At 38.5% G+C, this 18,826-nt stretch overlaps 1 long non-coding RNA gene across 1 annotated transcript; it reads right to left on the bottom strand.

Moving 5' to 3' along the window:
- Positions 1-2,176: 2,176 nt before the first annotated feature.
- Positions 2,177-18,814, bottom strand: LOC139128698 (uncharacterized). Its single transcript, XR_011551383.1, has 2 exons — positions 18,655-18,814; positions 2,177-3,424 (listed from the first exon to the last, which is right to left on the bottom strand). It is a non-coding gene; the product is annotated as an uncharacterized lncRNA (long non-coding RNA).
- Between the last annotated feature and the right edge of the window lie 12 nt (positions 18,815-18,826).

Here is an 18,826-nt window from a genome sequence, read left to right as displayed (position 1 = left end):
ATTAGTGATATGAGGACTTGTACTTTTACAGATGATTAAATATGAGACGAGTTACCATGTCAAGACATGTTGCACGCTCGATACTGTCTCACCAATATTCGTGCTGGAATAGAATGTTCTGTAGAGCTTGCCAAAATTACAAAGGACAAAAGCAAGAATAACAATGAGATAACAAAACGGTATAAATCTGAATTGTTCTCTCTCTGCAATCCCAATTTGAAGTGTTCTTCTTCCGTAAGGCCTTTAGTTAATTTATTTATTTATTTATTTATTTATTTATTTATTTATTTATTTATTTATTTTTTTACGTAACAGAAGCGTTGATGAACGACAGCCTTTCGTTTATTTACGTTGCTTACTTTCATGTTCTAAATGTTGTTCTTGATCACTCCAAAACTATTAACGTTTATTGTGAACATCTCGACTTTTACCGTAAAATACCACAGCTATTTTTACAGTCGTCGACATCGACTCAAGGTAATGCGATGTAGGCATAGTTATATGATAAATTACACGTATCTTGTACACTATAACATACACACTGTCTATAATTTTATGTCTTGTTTGATGTGAACGTTTTGATTTGTTCTGCAAAATATTTACAAATCTAATATCATATGTTTCAGGTTTATTGGCACTTGATGTGTGTTACATGTATTCTACAACATAATTTCACCATGCGTATGGAAAAAGTCAGTGCAAACTCGCTGAGAAAAGGAGGGTGCCAGGGTTGTAGATCAGCACTTGCTGTCAGATACGTGACTTCTACACTCTGAGTTGCCGTCAGAAGATTAAGGTTATCTATGCGTAGGGATATTTGGCTCTCCAAACAGTAGAACACCCCATGACGGTAACAACAATCTGTACCAGTGGCAGAAACAGCATAGATACTGCACCGGTGGCTGTGATGGGTATCGGGGAGCTTGTTTGCGTGCTATCGGACAATCAAGAATGATAAACCAATGCGGAAGTTTGTACAAATTTGAGAGCCACTCTTTACCCAATGAATATCACTTTTTGAATTGTGTAGTTGACTTTTGTTCATGAATATTTGTACAAAGTTATAGTCATGAGTACAGCGGCGGTAGATCACCGAGTACTGTCCCTTTCCGCCTGAATGGATATTTAGACGAGCGAGTACGATGGACACGGTCACGGTCATGTGATTTAATCAAAGTCTGTATGAATGATCAGTGACGATAACACGCGTTGTTCAAAATGTGAATTTTATTTAATATATATGCATTCGTGATAGCGGCAGTATCACATACATAGACCTATTCATTTTATTCATGATAAAAATTACTTTTCCGTGCGATGTAATTTGGACTTTATTGTGTCAGCGTGGCGGAGTAAGTTGTTCGGTTCCAGCTGATTCGGATCACAGACGCGCACTCTCAGTCAGAGTGCTGAAGTGGTAGTTCCATACGGTCTTTATACGTCGGATATTCTCGCAAAATTGCAATGAATATAGCCGTCACGACCGAGGATAGGTGAAAGGGAGATGATTAGTATCATCAGGTGCGGCAATTATGTGAAGGTAAATGATACTGTCAAAAAAGGCTTCGAAATCTATAGTGGCCGTGCCTTATATAGCGACGATTTGCTTTCCTCAGTTATACTTTACAGTACTGCACGATCAAATCCGGGGATCGAATGAAGTCGTCGGCTAGTCAACGCCGTTTCAAAATTATGTCAAATTTTGATTTTGGGTACAACATGTGAATAAAAGTGCAATTAAACTGTACATTATGTTGTTGTCGTCGATTATTTATGCAACGTCAGTGCATCTGTGAAAATAAAATAAATGACGTGGAGTGTGATGCAGTACGCGATAGGTAGATCGCTGGATCGATCGCGTTCTTTATCATGAATACTGTTTGGAATTTTGGGGGTAACCTCATGCTGTGAACTTTGCCGTTATTATGAATAGAACCAAACAAAAAACTTAACATTAAACAAAGCAGAACGGCAAAACATTTGACATTGTCCATTTCATGTTCATTCGAGCCAGCTAGTTATCGCTTGTGTCATGCATATCTGTGTCACTATGATGAATGCTCTTCGTCTCGTACCGCGGCTCGGATCGAGGAGTACACGACCAGACTCACATAAGAACAGATTCTAATTCATATTTTCCAGTTCTAATGTGGAAAATTTAAGACACACAATCAGATTTTTCGTGAAAAGTAGTAAACTTTATTGTAAAAGTCGACAAAAGCTGTACTTCATTGAACACTTCAGCTACAAAAGTCGTGGTAATGGTAATGTGCACTAGTCAACAGCAGCTGTACTCCATCGACACCAGCTACAAATGTCATGGCATAGTAAACTAGTCAACAAGAGTTCTACTTCAGTAATCACTACAGCTACAAATGTTGTGACAATGAAAGTGTCACGACATATGTCGTGGGATTGTACATTACTCAACAACAGTTGCACTTCATTGAACACTTCAGCTACACATGTCGTGGCATGGAACACTAGTCCTCAAGACCTGTACTTCACTGAACACATTCACCTAAGCTACAAACGTCATGGCAATTACACAATCACCAAGAGCTCTGCTTCCGAACACATACACTACAGCTACATATGTCGTGGGATTGTACATTACTCAACAACAGTTGCACTTCATATAACACTTCAGCTACACATGTCGTGGCAGAGTACAATGGTCAACAAGACCTGTACTTCACTGAACATATTCACCTAAGCTACAAACGTCGTGGCAATACCACAGTCACCAAGAGCTCTGCTTCTGAACACATACACTACAGCTACAGATGTCTTTGGATTGTACATTACTCAACAACAATTGCAATTCACTGAACACTTCAGCTACACATGTCGTGGCATCGTACACCGGTCAACAAGAGCTGTACTTCACTGAACATTTACACTTCAGCTACAAACGTCGTGACAATGTACACTAGTTGACAAAAGCTGTACTTCATTGAACACTGCCTCAACAAATGTCATGGCAGTCTACACTAGTCAAAAAAGCTCTGCTTCACTGAACAGATATACTACAGCTACATATGTCGTGGGATTGTAAATTACTCAACAACAGTAGTTGTACTTCATAGAACACTTCAAGTACAAATGTCGTGGCAGTGTACATTAGTCAACAAAAGCTGTAGCTACATATGTCGTGGCAATGTACACTAGTCAACAAAAGCTGTACTTCATTGAACACCACAGCTGCGAATGTCCCGGCAATGTACACTAGTCAACAAGAGCTGTACTGCATTGCACGCTTCAGCTACAAATGTCGTGGCAATGTACATTAGTGAACAAAACCTGTACTTCATTGAACACATCAGCTTCAAATTCCTCGGCAATGTAAACAATCAACTCTTCAGCTCCAAATGTCATGGCAATGTACCGGTACACTTTATTGATAGCCATCACTTTGAAGAATCTGAAATAAAAAATTGAAGAGAATTAGCACCTTTAACTTATTACATTAGAAGTATACGTATCTTTAACAACTTAGGGGCTTTTGATAATTAAAACATGCGCATAAAACTAAATGCGTGTGTCCTCACACCCTCCCCTAAACAAGTTTGGAAGTGCAAAAATCCAACCGGCCTAATTCTGTACCTGCATCGAACAATTGCAGGACTCGAACTTAACTTTTTTACCGACTTGCCCTGCGGGCAAGTTTCCAGAAATTTCACTTGCCCGAGGAACAAACTTACTTGCCCGATTTTTTTGTCTGTTTACATTGTTTGGGCAGAGATCACGAAGACCAAGCAATCTCAAAATGTGGCTGACGGCATCATATCAATGCAGGTTCTATTTTGTCTGTATTGATAATCATGTTAATTGTTACGATCCATTAGTGTTGGTCTTCGTGATCTCTTCCCACTCATCCACCAATATTCTAGTGCAGGATTGGGGTCATACAGTTGAAGGGGTGGCCATCAATCGATATTCGCATCAGCAAATCTCTTTTCCAGAAGTTTTGAAACTTCTGTTGTCGTTTCCTTTCATATATGTCGCACTTCTGCTTCTTCACGTAACTTTCCACTGAACTCGATGCTGCGACCGCGCTATAGCTTTATCACCGTCGATTCTGAGTGGCTGGCCGGTTGAACGTGTACTGTATCCCCTGACACAGATCCTGTTCCGGAATCCGTGACTTTGTCAGGCGTAGATTTCAAAAATTTACATGAAAAACAGGGTGGTTTGCTTCGCTATGGAGTACAGTCTGCGTTGTCGCAGTCAGGTCACCGCGTGCAAAGTGGCTCTTGAAATTACTGACCAACACCCCCTTGGAGTCACTAGCGAAAAACAAGTGAGATTAGACTTCCCGAGGGAGGAAAGACAACAGCTGAATATCTCTCGCTGAATGTTGACGTCCAGCTTGTCGGTTGTGATACCCGCTTCAGTGACTTGAAACAGCGAACATTGTTTAACAAAATTTCTTAAGTTATTTATTCCCAGAACATATAAATTTTATCAAAGTCTATCATTTGCCCAACTGGGCAAATGTAATTTATTTTACCAGCCCGATGTCAGGTTTTACTTGCTCCGGGCAAGCGAGCAACCGTTAAGTTCGAGCCCTGAATTGGTAATTACGGCACTATGAAATCAGGCATACGCTACCGACCGTCACCCCCGCCCCACATACTCCCTCTAAAATCAATCTCTGTTCAGTGCCAACTCAACAATGGTGAAACTGATAGAACGAAATGAAAGTGTATCCAAAATTATTGTTACATCATTTTACTCGTGCACTAATTCACAATTGGTCAATATAGCTTTTGCTGTGTTATGTAGAGGAGAACTTTTTGTGACACATGCGTTGATGAAGATGGTGGAAATCTATCATAGCTGATTTCAGGACAGCCTGTCCAAAACTGGCAAAAATAGCTGCAAAAATACATAATTGAAGATTTCATCACAATTAGAACATATTACATTAAGATCATCCCTAAGAACATGCCCAAAGCCATCAACCAAAGCTATCAGATTTGAAAACAAAATATTTAACTAGAAAGGATAAAAATACCGTCAAGGACAGTGTGCTCACATTCGATTTGAATTGGTCCATTCGAGAAATATTTAAACCAGGAAAAACAACAATGACAAAAGCAAATAAGCTCTCCAACTTAGGTACTGGAGGTAATCTTTAGGAACATGCATATCAACTTCTACAACAATGGGACAAGCAGATCCTAAATACATAAGCAAATGTCAACAACAAAAATAGACAGTGGTTTGATAAAAAGAAAAGGTGGGAGTGGGTAAAAAATGTACAAGGGATCTGGTAAAAAAGGAATGCTACCTCATCAATCTTCTAGACCCTACCCCCTCCTGAATATCAAATGTTCCATCCCTTGGTATTACATAACGCCAGATGACAGGAAATTAAATGTATTTACAACCTTGGGGAGTTTTTAGTTAATGCCATGAGTGTTATCATTCTAATGTAAACAGCACTTAAGTTAGTTACAGATGGTGAAATGCCTTCCACTGTGGGTGGTGATTACAACATCTGGAATTATCCTGGATCCAAATTTCTCATCAGTTCTTGTATGTCTTACATAAAAAAGTTGCAAAAATTAGTCCACAATGAAACAATCCACCTCAGCTTTGTTTTCTGGATCAAATTTTCCTACAAATTGATACCAAATATGACAAATTATGTTCACAGCCTTCAAAACTGTCTCACAACATATCCTGGGTTGGTGTCGGTCATATAAGGTCACAAACTGAGACCAGATATGAACTGAAAATGCTCACGTGTTTCATTATATATTGCAGTTGGGTGTAAATTTTAACTTTGCCACATGTTTGCAGCTTTATTGAAAATATTATGATCAACGTAATGAACAATAATCACCGCCGATTAGGTCATGAAGTATACAAATAAGTAATTAGCTGAAATAAAAATATCAATCTTCTTTTACTGCTGTCATTGTATCACCACTTTATATAGCAAGTGTTATTACCGTCGGCCAAGTCCTTCAAGCCATACATGCCGAGCTGTGAAAGCTTATCAGACATGCAAATTATAATTCAGCTGACATGAAAATGTGAAATGACTTTTGATATTGTTTAACCTGGTATAATCATCAATGTACATAGCATATTTTGCCAAGTTTGATTAAGTAAATCCAGTATATATCCCTAATAAGCAAAGGTCATTAAATATGTAAATTAGGAATTGGCTTATAAAATGCTTAATGATTTTCAAAAATGTTGTATCATGGTATCTGCAATATATGTAGCAAGTTTTGTCAACTTTGGTCAAGTTGATTCAGATATATATCTCTAATTAGGAAAGTTTATTCAATATGCAAATTAGGAATTGGCTGAAGAGAAAATGCTTGATGACTTTCAAAAATATTGTATTGTAGTATCTTCAACGTACATAGCAAGTTTAATCAAATTGATCAAGTCAATTCAGATAAATATCCCTAATTATGAAAATTCATTTAATATGCATATTAGGAATTGGCTGCAGTTAAAACGCTTAATGACTTTCAATAATGTTAAATCATAGTATCTTTGATATACATACCAAGTTTGGTCGATTTTGATCGAGTCAAATCAGACATATATCCCTAATTAGGAAAGTTCATTAAATACGCAAATAAGCAACTCTTTTTTATGTCATCCCTTAATGGTTCCCACAACTGATATATCTTGGTGTGATCAACTTTTGTAGCAAATCTCATCAAATTGTGTGTAGTCGTTTGTAATGAATATCCTTTTTTTCTAAAATCATTAATTATGCAAATGAGCAAAAACTATGCAAGCCACATTCACCAAAAACTAATCAGTTCTTGCACTTTGCTAACTGAATCTAGTACCAGATTTGATTCTGATCTGATCAGCCGTTTTTGAGATATCCGACCAACAGACAGACAGACAGACAGACAGACAGATATCGCTCCGACATATGCTCACGTGTGTAAACACGTGAGCAAAAAATTACCTAAAATATACAAATTTGGGGATTTCCCAACACTTTGAGCAGAAAATTTATCTAATAACATCCCTCGGGACTTTTATACCAAATACAAAGCTATCAAACAAGTAATTTTGAGAACAAGTTTTCTTGACCAAAAATGACAATATTGTCTTAAAAATACAAATTTGTGTATTTCAGGACAATTTCCACATATCTGACTATTGACATCTCTGTAGGTCTGTGTACCAAATATAAAAGCTGTCTGTCAAGGAGTTTTAAAAAGAAAATACTGTTTAAGATTTTTTGACCAAAAATGACAAAATTGCTCCAAAATAGTAATTTTCCCAATTTCGTCATAATTTCAACAAATTAGAAGAGTAACACCCTCGCAAAGATCCAACCCAAATTTGAGTGCGATTGGGCTGGTTTCAGAGAAGAATTTTTACTGAAAATGAGAAAAATCACAAAAAAATTCAGTAAAAATACAAAATTAAGGATATCCTCACAATATTTATAAAACTGTATAAGGTTTACCTAAGGTACTTGCACAAAAATTTTCAAAGCAATCAAAACAGCGTTTTCTCGAGATAATAATTCTTGACCATTTTCACATTTTGTAAGCTCATTTGCATAATTTTGGCAATGAAGACTTCATTTGAACAAAATCCCATCTATAGCCCAGGATGCATCCACACACCACAGACCAAGCTGAAATGTGCAGCGGTTTGCGTGTTTTTAATGTTGACGGACATACTGTACGTACATACATACATACACACATAAATACAGTCGCCATCAACTTCAGCTTATACGATAAACTCACATTTATATAACCAAATGTGAACTAAAAAATTACACCAAAAATGCAATAATGCAATATTGCAAATTTTATAAAAAAAATTACATTAGGATAACCCCTAAGAACATGTCTACTGGCTATTAAAGCTATCAGACAAAACAAATTTGTTGACCAAAAAGTGGCAAATTTCCTTAAAATACAATTATTAAAATTTCACCACAATTAAACAAATCCATCATAAGTCACCATAAAGAAGCTGTATACCAGTTTAACCAAATCTGGCCTGTGATTACAGAGTTCAAGCAATTTGCAGGATTTTCCCTTTTTCTACCTCATTTGCATATTTTTGACACTGACACATTAATTTGAACAAATTCACATCTCCACCAATGGGTGCACCTTTAAACCAAATATTACGATGGTTTGTGCTGCTGTTTTGTAGTCTTTGATGTGAACGGACATAATCCGCATGTACTAACATACCTGTCAGTGTAAGTGTAACCAACACATATACATACACACAGACGCTGCCGACCTACCATATGAGCTCTCTTTTGTACATATACATATACCAAATGCTTGAAAACTATCTCGAAGCAACCAAAATGAAATAGCAGAAATTGAGTCACATCAGAAGCAACATGACTCGACTGAAAAACCCGCTCTGAACAATCTGCCCAAAAATAAACAGCTGCAAAGTGCGAACTATTACTGTAACACAGCAAAGGGCGACATAACCGCACGGTGGATTTAGTTAAATAGTTGGTGAAAATGACGCGAAGTCAAACACAATCAACTTAACACAAGATAAATAGTCTTCAAACACAAGCAATTTCAATATCTCACCACGAGCGACACAAAAGCTATGTCTTACTTAGGCCTTCTTGATCAACATTGGCATTCAATCGGGATAAGGGGAGAACCATTTGATTTTTTTTTTGGGGGGGGGGGGTATGGAGGAAATGGGTATGGGAGCAAATTTTTTTTCCTGTCACAGTGACAGCAATTTTTTTTTTCTACTGTCAGAGCTGCATCAATTTTTTTTTTTCAAATGGAGTAGCAATGCAAATTTTTTTTTCTTTGTCATCAAGTTTGTGATGCGTTGTATATAAGGGAGCCGTCATTATTTACGGCCTGAAACTCAGAAATTTTGAATGACAGAGTTTTCACTAGGATATCTGATCGGGCAGAATTTGAAAGTACAGGGGGAGAACACGCGAGAGGCTGAGGGGGAAAGTGTCACAGGGGCTTTTCCCTATCTTGCATGGAAATTTTTAAGATATTGATGTGTGCAATGATGCAGTCTGATGCAATCTGAGAGGTGTTTTTTAATTTTTTTACTAAGTGAAACTGTTAGAACACCCCAAGGGGGAGAGCACGAGAGGGGTTTCCCCTCTCGTATTGGAAATTTTGGGAAATTGATGTGTTTAATGGTGCAATCTGAGAGGACTTTCAGGTTATTTTGCACTCTGTAAAACTGTTTGAAAATGACACATTGAACACTGCAATATTTTTTTACGTTTTTTGCATGATCAGTGTTTGTGTCACAATATTCAACAACCAAACAATGACAATACAATTTGTGAAAAACAGTTCTGTTTGCCAGAGACTGAAGATAAATAAATATACAGGAACGGAAAATCTGTGACCTTCTTGTGTCATTTCTCCAGCTGCCAGCTTCTAATGAAAAACATGAATATGGTATGTTTAACTGTCAAAATGGTCATTGAACTGAGGTAAATGAGAACATGTTTCTGTGATAATAAAGGATGAATTCACAACAGTTCAGTTTTGTCCTAGATCCTGTGAAAATTTTGAGAAATTGATGTGCGCCACGGTGCAGTGTGTAGTGCAATCCGACAGGTATTTTAAATTTGTCTTTTACCAGTAAAACTGTCAGAAGACCCAAGGGGGGAGGAGAGCACGAGAGGGGGTGCCCTCCTCTCGCATTGAAAATTTTGAGAAATGGATGTGTGCAATGGTGCAATCTGAGATGTGTTTCAATTTATTTCGCCAAAAAAAAATTGAGTAACCCCGCCCCCTTCTTCCTCTCCACATTTTGAGTAACGCCCCCCTGAAGTTTTCAATTTTTTTAGTGACCCTCCCTTGTATTTCATTATATTTGTTGTTCCTCAATTTTTCATTGTCAACTTGTACATCTTCCTAATATATTTATATTGAGAGAATAATATATTGATTTTAACACTAGTTTATTGACTCCTGTCTTGTGTTTTAAAATTTTCACAATTTACAGAAGTCAAAAAGTCCCCTTTAGATAGTGCCTATGCCATTGAGATATTGCAACAGAAATCCTGAAATATGATTTCTTGGGTCAGAAAAGGGAAGGAAAACATTGAGTGTACTGAGGTGTAAAGTAGACCTATGTAGTGCATGCTTATATCATAAGTGCTGGGAAAAAAACATAAGAATTACTTGTGGTAAAAACATTTGCGCCGCCTATGGCGGCGCGCCGGCAAAGAATACATGAGAATAGGGTTTCCAAATTTTGCTAATTTCTGGTGCATTGTGACAATTTTTTTTTCACTTCTGTCTGTTATGACAATTTTTTTTTTCTCAGGCCATGACAGGATCAATTTTTTTTTTCTTCTATCTCACCTGGCGACAAATTTTTTTTTCTCAAAATCCTCCATACCCCCCCCCAGAAATCAAATGGTTCTCCCCTAACCAGGCGAGACCGACATCGATCTGACGCTCCAGTCAAGTGCTGTCAGTCCGACACCAGCATAGCGCAACCCGTCATAGTATAGGTAAGATCAGGAAGTCTTGCAATACGGCTCACTTCACTCTACTCGTTACAGGAGGCGACAACTAAACAAAGCGACACATAAACTACACCAAGGAGCCTTCAAGTACGCCTTAAAGCATACTTACCAGGCCACTACCTAGTGCTGTTCCCATCAAAAAGTGACAACATCGGAGCACCACTGCGACAAATTATTTGTCACCTTGTGCTTTGACTACATTCCGCTGCATCAAGCACAGCACAGCCAAAGAAGAAAGACATTCATCGCCAAACAATAAACAGAGATTGACAGTTGTCAAGATCCCACAACACGAAAGACAGCCAAATGCCTCCAGAGCCGATATAATTTATTGGCCAAACGAAAGCCTATACACAATCCAAAACACAAACGTCCAGAGGGACGAACAGTATCGGGTCTGTCTTTGAAACCCATAGCAGACGGCCTTTTTCAAGGCCATCAAATTCTCCAAACAAGAACTACCATAACACATATGCAAAATACAAATTTACACAATACTGTATCACCAAACACAGAAACAGGAAAAACAAACAAATTGCCAGAAAAAGACGGTACAAGAGGAGACGCCATATTATCTTAAATACAATGAAACTCCGTACAAATGCCGAACATAGCATAAACATAAATAACAACACGAATCTTAGATTCATCAAAATCTATCATTACACAAGTTAACAACAGCAAAAATCAATGCACTGGGTACGGGTTGAAATTCACCAAACACCAAATCGTCCTCACAGAGTTCATCTCATACAAGACGCAAACATTAGGAGAAGGAAAATCCAATACATTATGCGACACAAGTTGACCAAAAAAAGACAAATTCAAACACAAGTCTCGATGGACTCCACATACAACTAAAGAACACAAATCGACAGATTTGAATTCTTACATAAAACATCAGGCCACCTGAAATCTACGCTTTAAAAGCCTGATCAAAGGGGAACACTAAGATACATCAGAACTTGCAACACAAAAATGACTTTGTTTCAAAGGTCGATACACTTTATGCAAGATTAATCGAACGTGGCTAAAATAACAGGAAATGTCAAGTCACATCGCAAGCACAGTTCGCCGCACGAATTACGCAACTAGAACACAAGCGAACGAACGAAGAAACAAAGAAAACACTAGTCTTCACGACGAAAATTATAGCAACAATATATATAAGAAACACAAGCTATAAAAATACCGTCAATGACGCTGTACCTTCTCTAATGTGTGGCCAGGTCAGGTAATTGGTTGTTGGCATGGAGTTGTTGGTAAATAGTTGATGATGTAGGGGCATGAGGTGGGATATGGACCCAAGAACCAAAAGATGATTAAATACATCAATCAAAAAAATTCTCAGCTACAGTATAAACTGCCTAAAGATAGTTCAATGTGGAAAAAAGTTAAATAATTCAGAAATAAGAATTAACAGTTCAAAATAGTAATGACGCACTTCCTTACTGACCTGAGTGCATGTGAAATACACAACCTGGCATCTGTAAATTAAATGTATACCAAGTGATCATTTTAAGTCACTTTTAACTGTTTTTAATGGATTTTCCAAAGAGTCCTGTGAAAATGATGAAAAACGCTTATCTGGTCTTGTGTTTGTATAACCTCATGGCTGATAATTGTCATAGTATTGAAAAAAAATTGAAAGTGAAGAAATTACTGTTTTTAATAGGCATATTTTCCTTGAAATACATGACCGTGTAAAGAATATATGCTAAAAGTGTTTAAGAGTAAATTTCTTTTTAAAAAATAATTTAATCTGTGACCAAAGGATTTTTATTCTTTGAGTTTACAAATTCAAACATTGCAATTTGTTCAATCATCTTGTGCAGTGCAAAATTTATAAAATGACTGAAAAACAAAAAAAAATTGGCAGAATTACAGTCTTTGTGATGTAAAATTATGGGTTGACATCACGATAACTGTTAATCTGTTTGAAGTACTAATATACTATAATTTAAAAAAGAAAAGTTCATGCAGAAACGGTAAAATATATTGTCAGCAATGTAGTGTTAATTTTGACTTTACATCAAAATATGCCTTTGCTGGATACCAAATATATAGGGCGAAATATTAAATCAGCCATGTTCAGCAAAATCCACACAACAGAATTAATCCTTTTCTAATTTGATTTGATTTGCTCATGTTATCCTTGTATGACAGTCAGTACAATATGGAACTTGAACACAACACTGTGAATAAGTATGCTGTAAATGAAATGGTGTGGCTGCATCCACATGCAGCAGGAGTGCCTTTGTCTCTCACCCCTCATTTCCAACCTGTCCCATCCCTGAAAAAATAGTTTGGTCTTATATTTATAATGTTAATAATTTCTGTATTTGTTAAAATGTGCGCATCTCAAAAACTTTTGATCATAAACATTTTCATTGTTTTTTATAGCTGACCAGTCAGTTAACCTGTTTATATTGAATATTTGCGCATTTTTTCCGCAGTATTTGACATTTTCTGAATACCTTCTTATTCAGTTTGTCATTTTCTAAAAGTTTAAATGCTCCATTGTGTGGTCAAGCTTTCCACAAGCATCAAATGTGGTACTTCATATAGGAGGGTCTGCCTCTAGAGGGCGGGCATCATGAATAGTGTTTGTTGGTTAATTCCTCCACGTAAACTTCTGATTGTACTGTAATTAGTGTAAACATTGAACATGGCCGACGTCCGATTTTCCTGTCTAAAACTTTCACTCATTTTCGTTCATATGTAGGGCTCGAACTTAACGGTTGCCCGCTTGCCCGGGGCAAGTAAAACCTGACATCGGGCTGGTAAAATAAATTGCACTTGCCCGTTCGGGCAAGTGATAGACTTTGATAAAATTTACATGTTCTGGGAATAAAAACTCAAGAAATTTTGTTAAACAATGTTCGCTGTTTCAAGTCACTGAAGCGGGTATCACAACCGACAAGCTGGACGTCAACATTCAGCGAGTGATATTCAGCTGTTGTCTTTCCTCCCTCGGGAAGTCTAATCTCACTTGCTTGTCGCTATTGACTCCAAGGGGTGTTGGTCAGTAATTTCAACAGCCACTTTGCACGCGATGACCTGACTGAGACAACGCAGACTGTACGTCATAGCGAAGCAAACTACCCTGTTTTCATGTAATTTTTTGAAATCTACGCCTGACAAAGTCACAGATTCCGGAACAGGATCTGTGTCAGGGGATACAATACACGTTCAACCGGCCGGCCACTCAGAATCGACGGTGATAAAGCTATAGCGCGGTCGCAGCATCGAGTTCAGTGGAAAGTTAGTGAAGAAGCAGAAGTGCGACATATATGAAACTTTGAAAGGAAATGACAACGGAAGTTTCAAAACTTCTGGAAAAGAGATTTGCTGATGCGAATATCGATTGATGGGCCACCCTTGAACTGTATGACCCCAATCCTGCACTAGAATGTTGGTGGACGAGTGGGCAGAGATCACGAAGACCAACACTAATGGATCGTAACAATTAACACGATTATCAATACAGACAAAACGGAACCTGCATTGATATGATGCCGTCAGCCACATTTTGAGATTGCTTGGTCTTCGTGATCTCTGCCCAAACAATGTAAACAGACAAAAAATCGGGCAAGTAAGTTTGTTCCTCGGGCAAGTAAAATTTCTGGAAACTTGCCCGCAGGGCAAGTAGGTAAAAAATTAAGTTCGAGCCCTGATATGACTCTGAAACTCCAGGAAACGATTGGGAAGAAAGGGTTATCTTGAAAATTGAGGTACTCGCCGATATTTTGCAAAATTAAATCAAAAAAATGCAGGAAAATGCCGACAGGCTTACACAATGACACTGACAGTTTTCAGACTCGGAGGCATATGATCATCTCTTCAGATTATGCAACAGGCCAAGATCACGTGAGGCCATGAGGGGATATCCACGCAACTCAGTACCAAACACTAGCGCTCACAGAGTGAGCAAACACAAAGTGAGTACCCCTAACGTCAGCTCAGTAGTCTGTAATAGATTGTAGTCAACTAAGAAACCTTGGAGAAAGGCTTAACACTGTGGCTATGCCGCTAAGTCCCTTTTGATTTTTGTCATAGCTCAAATCGTTCTCCCACACCTCAACCTGAGCCATGAACACCCCCACCAGTTTATGATATGACCCATCACAATGGCATGACGTCAACGGATCTTGACAGACGGAAGTCTTGACAGACGGAAGTACTTGACAGCAGCATACTGGTTTTCAACTCTAATACCTTCTCTGTCTATAAATAGACACGAGAAGGTAAAAGCAGCAATGTGCGAAAACTGGGAACACATAGACAAGGACGAAACATTAAGCCTGAATGAAATATTTCCACAACAACCGATCATCGCATACAAAAGAAATCCAAACATTAGCGATAGGCCTACTGATACAGGCCAAAGTCCACGGCATTTTTGTATTAGGAACAAGTCAATGAACGAACGAACACATGACGATCCACACATAAATCAGGGTTCTCAAAAATTTTGAAGTATGAGGAAAATTCAGAAAAGTAGGCGGTTAGCTTCTGTGTGCAACCAGGTTCCCTGGGTGGGGGGGGGGGGTGTTCAGTATTTTTTTTAAATTGAAGACATTTCTGAGCAATTTCATGCATTCTTATACAGTTATAAAAGGCTATTCCAACATACATACAGGGGGAGGGTTTCAGGGACGTGGGCAAGAAATTTTTAAATTTTGGAGACATTTTGGAGTAATTTTATGCATTCTTGTACAGTATTAAAGACCATTTCAACATACAGAATAATCATTACCATTGTCAATTACAACATGTTTTAAAGGGATAAGTTTTTAAAAAACATCAGAAAAATTAATTTGATATCACTCGGGCCTGTCAACTGCATTCAGTTGACAAAAATAATAGCAAAATTTCACCAGACTGTTGTGTAGAATTATGTTTAGCTCGTGACTTGAACAAACATTTTGAAATACATCATAGAATAGGGGTTTTCATAACCCGGAAAACGATCCGCTGGAATCATGACCAGCCTGGCTGTACAAAGTTTTTTACTGATTTAAATAAACTTGATTGAAGATACTACTAAAGAGAGAGCGATCCCCAGTATGAGTACAACACGTTCGCTGATAGCGGTACTGCAGTGATAGCGACAAGTTCACCGCGTAAATTGCTAGACTACATAAACAAATCAAATACAGTGGAATTTGATGGAGTGTCCGGTTTGCCTTGCAGAGCTCGACGAGTCTACATGTTGCTTATCATTAGAAAAGTAAACATTTGCAACAAATTGAGTCTTCGTCTTTGGTTGGTGTTAGATTACAGCGCGCGGCAAACGTTTCCCATACACTGTCTCGTCACGATCACTGCAGTCGTTTCAGCATGTCACTGACAACAAGCATAACACTGCACTACATGCACATCACCAGTTTTCTTTTAGGTGTTTACTTTAAATTGGGAACTTTATGAAGAAACAAGTAAATTCTTTAAAAAAAAACCTTTCTTCTCCTCTCGATGTCAACAATCACGACAACAGTTCCTTCAGCATGCAGTCTGTAGCATTGCGAGTGCAGTCTACTCTATCAACAAGTTTGACACGATACAACACTGAATATTTGTCAACCAGAAAATGCTAAACACTCCTAAATGAAACTTTAATCCCGCTTTCTCTTTTGTCTCAGCTAAATGAAACTTTCTCAATTGACACTTCTCTCTGAATTGACACTTCTCTGAGCTACAAAATAGACTTGAAGAAAAGTGTTGATTTTGCACAGGCAAGTGCAATTCAATCAACACGGTACATTTTGTGCCATTGAATAACACACCAAGTGTTTCTGAAATAATTCACCGTATTTTGGCACTTAATTTCCCGGACGGCATCATACACGGCAACGGGTTAGCATGGAGGGGACGATGATATCTCTCTGCCTTCAAAATATTCTTTACCTTGCTGAAAAATACAATGTTTCACTGTAATAAAACGCCGAGAGTCAGTCCGGTTGATGTTGAGGACTTTCCTCGAGATATAGATCCGACACTCGAAAAATATGCCAGTGAGTTTTGTCTGAGTTATATTTCCTAAAATCAAAGTACACAAAAGCTGTAGCTGAAAAAAAACTTTGATGATGTGCTATAGCTATAGTGCGGTGTCAAGCTTGTTGTGCATGAGTGGCATGCTGAAACGACTGTCATTATTGTAGACGAGACAGTGTCTGGGAAACGTTCGCCGCGTGCGCTGTAATCTAACACCAAACCCCTACTCAATTTGTTGCAAATGTTTAGACTTGTCGACTATCCACTGGGCTCTGCTCAGGATCCTTATCAGACATCGTAATTAAGAACGGTACTAATTGAAGTGAAACAGTTCAGTAAAAGATGGCTAAAAGTTGTCTACTGACTAACGTAAAGAAAGCACAGCTAGCTACTTGTCAGACTAGAGAGCTAAAAGTAACCTGGTGAGCATGCGTAGAAGAAATGTGGACTATACCAATATCACTCGGGGGTGAAATTAATCAAAATGGGACATTTTTACCCAATGATAAGCAACATGTAGACTTGTCGAGCTCTGCAAGGCAAAACGGACACTCGATCAAATTCCACTGTAGTTTATTCAATTCAATGAATTATCGGAACACAATTCTCAGTGATTTTAATTCACTGTACTAATTTCACAATAAAACGAATCCGCGAGCTGATTTTTGATTTTTTGGTGACGTTGAATATAATTGAAAAAAAAGAGCTAAATTTCATTGTTCATGTTTGATAAAACCTCAAACGACACCGAATGTCAGCCTGTACTACACCATGTGTGTACAAAGCACCGGCGGTCAATGTTGTAACACAGTACACACAACGCGATGTCGGTCGACCTAAAATTTGACACTGTGATCGACGTAGCGTTTCAAAAGTGATACCAAGTTATTTTTTGTTTATTTAGATTTGATGTAAAACTCCCAAAACCAACATACAAAGTCCTACTCTTACGCAGAAAATCAAAGTTTTCAAACGTCGACTTTCTCTTCCGCGATGCACACAACCACGGCCCCTCCACAAAACGCGATGTCGATCGACTTGAATATTGGCACCGCGGATCGTGATTGACCATGGATGGATTGACATAGCGTTTCAAAGTATGAAAGATGAGTTGTTAAGTGAGCTTTTATATCTCAATCTTGTTAGTTGGGCGCAGGTAAGCCAAAATTTCTGTGTTAGTGGGTCACTCAAATTGGCTTGGTGGGACTCGAAATTTCGGATTTTCCAATGTAGTTCCTCCGACCCCCAGGCTCCCTAAACAGCTGTGTACGCACGAGCAGAACGACCAGGACCAGCAAAAATTTAGAAACAACGAAGCTACAGCTAAGAAATTTACAGACTCTTGGCCTTTGATGCATCAATTTATGGGTATAATATACCTGTATAAAGGCATTCTGAGTACAGCGGTATAATTATTTCCTCCCAAACGACTCTGACCATTTTTACATCCACGCTCTGACATTATCTGTACCAATGTGCTGATCCGTCACCATGAAAAACTTTGAACCACCAACGTAAACCACCTACTAGTAGGCGTCCCTCCACCCAACCACCCGCCCACCGGTGGTTTAACCTAGCCGACACACGTTCTGTAAAGCGGATGAATAGTACATCGGAATTCATATCGCCTTGAGCATATGTACTTGTGGGTATGTGCGCTATATAAGAACCAAATATTGCATTCATTTCACTCGCAAAAAAATGGCTACGCCACCAATGGCGTAGCCAAAGCCGGACACTCTCGCCATACTCGTAGGGCTAACTTGAACAGTGTGCCTACGATTTGATTATCGCAGGCAGGGCCAGTGTTTTATATGTCCACAAGGTCTTGTGTCAAAATGCATCGTTTAGGCCTATCAGCTGCAGCAGAGGGTGTTACCGGGCACCACGCTAGCGGATCCGGTAACATACAGCCTGAAGGGAATGTGATACAGCTATCCAAATACATCTTAGACCAACGTGTTACACTGGCATTCGACAAAACCCAAGGCGAGACAACCTTGTTTGGGCCTCGCGCAGCAACGCTTGAGTGTGAGGTTCAGCCTTCAGGCCTTCGATCATCAACAATTCCAAGCAATTCTACGAGCACTCCGGTCTCGACCACCAATAAGCAAATCGTACTCAACAAGTGTGAAACAGTCATTACTTACCAGGTTTTCTTGATCAGCCATGTACTAGTTAGTATGTTTCCGTAGTTGCCTCGTAGTACCAGTTGGTCGCTCCATATGGTCAAACATCAACCGCGAACGACTTCTGTGAGGTTTATTTTACGAGGTCAATGCCTCCTCACAGCTTGGCTGATTATTAACGAAGCAATCTTAT

This window comes from Ptychodera flava, unplaced genomic scaffold (assembly GCF_041260155.1).
Source record: "Ptychodera flava strain L36383 unplaced genomic scaffold, AS_Pfla_20210202 Scaffold_65__1_contigs__length_701920_pilon, whole genome shotgun sequence".
Taxonomy (NCBI): domain Eukaryota; kingdom Metazoa; phylum Hemichordata; class Enteropneusta; family Ptychoderidae; genus Ptychodera; species Ptychodera flava.
This window is presented reverse-complemented; position numbering and strand designations above follow the sequence as displayed.